Source organism: Anomaloglossus baeobatrachus, unplaced genomic scaffold (genome assembly GCF_048569485.1).
Source record: "Anomaloglossus baeobatrachus isolate aAnoBae1 unplaced genomic scaffold, aAnoBae1.hap1 Scaffold_466, whole genome shotgun sequence".
Classification (NCBI taxonomy): domain Eukaryota; kingdom Metazoa; phylum Chordata; class Amphibia; order Anura; family Aromobatidae; genus Anomaloglossus; species Anomaloglossus baeobatrachus.
The window spans coordinates 217123-220107 of record NW_027444002.1 but is presented as its reverse complement, the minus strand read 5'-3'; positions in this window follow the sequence as shown (position 1 = coordinate 220107).

Genomic DNA, 2985 nt, shown 5'->3' with positions numbered 1-2985 from the left:
GCTCATCACTAGAAATGAACACATTTTTCTCCAAAACTATAACAGATGCAATCTTGTCCTGTTTGGTGGAGATGATATTTAATAAAATAAGTAGAAATCCACTAAAAGTTTTGTTTGGTTATCTTGCAATCCCGAGATAATCGTCTCCATGCTCCAAATCCATTTTAAAGCCATTTCAAAGGCATTTTGCGCATACATGAAATGAACACATTTTTCTCCAAAACTATAACACATGCAAGCTTGTCCTGTTTGGTGGAGATGATATTTAATAAAATAAGTAGAAATCCACTAAAAGTTTTGTTTGGTTATCTTGCAATCCCGAGATAATCGTCTCCATGCTCCAAATCCATTTTAAAGCCATTTTTAAGGCATTTCGCGCATACATGAAATGAACACATTTTTCTCCAAAACTATAACAGATGCAAGCTTGTCCTGTTTGGTGGAGATAATATTTAATAAAATAAGTAGAAATCTACTAAAAGTTTCGTTTGTTTATATTGCCATCCTGAGATAATCGTCTCCATGCTCCAAATCCATTTTAAAGCCATTTCAAAGGCATTTTGCGCATACATGAAATGAACACATTTTTCTCCAAAACTATAACAGATGCAAGCTTGTCCTGTTTGGTGGAGATGATATTTAATAAAATAAGTAGAAATCCACTAAAAGTTTTGTTTGGTTATCTTGCAATCCCGAGATAATCGTCTCCATGCTCCAAATCCATTTTAAAGCCATTTCAAAGGCATTTTGCGCATACATGAAATGAACACATTTTTCTACAAAACTATAACACATGCAAGCTTGTCCTGTTTGGTGGAGATGATATTTAATAAAATAAGTAGAAATCCACTAAAAGTTTTGTTTGGTTATCTTGCAATCCCGAGATAATCGTCTCCATGCTCCAAATCCATTTTAAAGCCATTTTTAAGGCATTTCGCGCATACATGAAATGAACACATTTTTCTCCAAAACTATAACAGATGCAAGCTTGTCCTGTTTGGTGGAGATGATATTTAATAAAATAAGTAGAAATCCACTAAAAGTTTTGTTTGGTTATCTTGCAATCCCGAGATAATCGTCTCCATGCTCCAAATCCATTTTAAAGCCATTTTTAAGGCATTTCGCGCATACATGAAATGAACAAATTTTTCTCCAAAACTATAACAGATGCAAGCTTGTCCTGTTTGGTGGAGATGATATTTAATAAAATAAGTAGAAATCCACTAAAAGTTTTGTTTGGTTATCTTGCAATCACGAGATAATCGTCTCCATGCTCCAAATCCATTTTAAAGCCATTTTTAAGGCATTTCGCGCATACATGAAATGAACACATTTTTCTCCAAAACTATAACAGATGCAAGCTTGTCCTGTTTGGTGGAGATGATATTTAATAAAATAAGTAGAAATCCACTAAAAGTTTTGTTTGGTTATATTGCAATCCCGAGATAATCGTCTCCATGCTCCAAATCCATTTTAAAGCCATTTTTAAGGCATTTCGCGCATACATGAAATGAACACATTTTTCTCCAAAACTATAACAGATGCAAGCTTGTCCTGTTTGGTGGAGATGATATTTAATAAAATAAGTAGAAATCCACTAAAAGTTTTGTTTGGTTATCTTGCAATCCCGAGATAATCGTCTCCATGCTCCAAATCCATTTTAAAGCCATTTTTAAGGCATTTCGCGCATACATGAAATGAACACATTTTTCTCCAAAACTATAACAGATGCAAGCTTGTCCTGTTTGGTGGAGATGATATTTAATAAAATAAGTAGAAATCCACTAAAAGTTTTGTTTGGTTATCTTGCAATCCCGAGATAATCGTCTCCATGCTCCAAATCCATTTTAAAGCCATTTTTAAGGCATTTCGCGCATACATGAAATGAACACATTTTTCTCCAAAACTATAACAGATGCAAGCTTGTCCTGTTTGGTGGAGATAATATTTAATAAAATAAGTAGAAATCTACTAAAAGTTTCGTTTGTTTATATTGCCATCCTGAGATAATCGTCTCCATGCTCCAAATCCATTTTAAAGCCATTTCAAAGGCATTTTGCGCATACATGAAATGAACACGTTTTTCTCCAAAACTATAACACATGCAAGCTTGTCTTGTTTGGTGGAGATGATATTTAATAAATTAAGTAGAAATCCACTAAAAGTTTTGTTTGGTTATCTTGCAATCCCGAGATAATCGTCTCCATGCTCCAAATCCATTTTAAAGCCATTTTTAAGGCATTTCGCGCATACATGAAATGAACACATTTTTCTCCAAAACTATAACAGATGCAAGCTTGTCCTGTTTGGTGGAGATGATATTTAATAAAATAAGTAGAAATCCACTAAAAGTTTTGTTTGGTTATCTTGCAATCCCGAGATAATCGTCTCCATGCTCCAAATCCATTTTAAAGCCATTTTTAAGGCATTTCGCGCATACATGAAATGAACACATTTTTCTCCAAAACTATAACAGATGCAAGCTTGTCCTGTTTGGTGGAGATAATATTTAATAAAATAAGTAGAAATCTACTAAAAGTTTCGTTTGTTTATATTGCCATCCTGAGATAATCGTCTCCATGCTCCAAATCCATTTTAAAGCCATTTCAAAGGCATTTTGCGCATACATGAAATGAACACATTTTTCTCCAAAACTATAACACATGCAAGCTTGTCCTGTTTGGTGGAGATGATATTTAATAAAATAAGTAGAAATCCACTAAAAGTTTTGTTTGGTTATCTTGCAATCCCGAGATAATCGTCTCCATGCTCCAAATCCATTTTAAAGCCATTTTTAAGGCATTTCGCGCATACATGAAATGAACACATTTTTCTCCAAAACTATAACAGATGCAAGCTTGTCCTGTTTGGTGGAGATGATATTTAATAAAATAAGTAGAAATCCACTAAAAGTTTTGTTTGGTTATCTTGCAATCCCGAGATAATCGTCTCCATGCTCCAAATCCATTTTAAAGCCATTTTTAA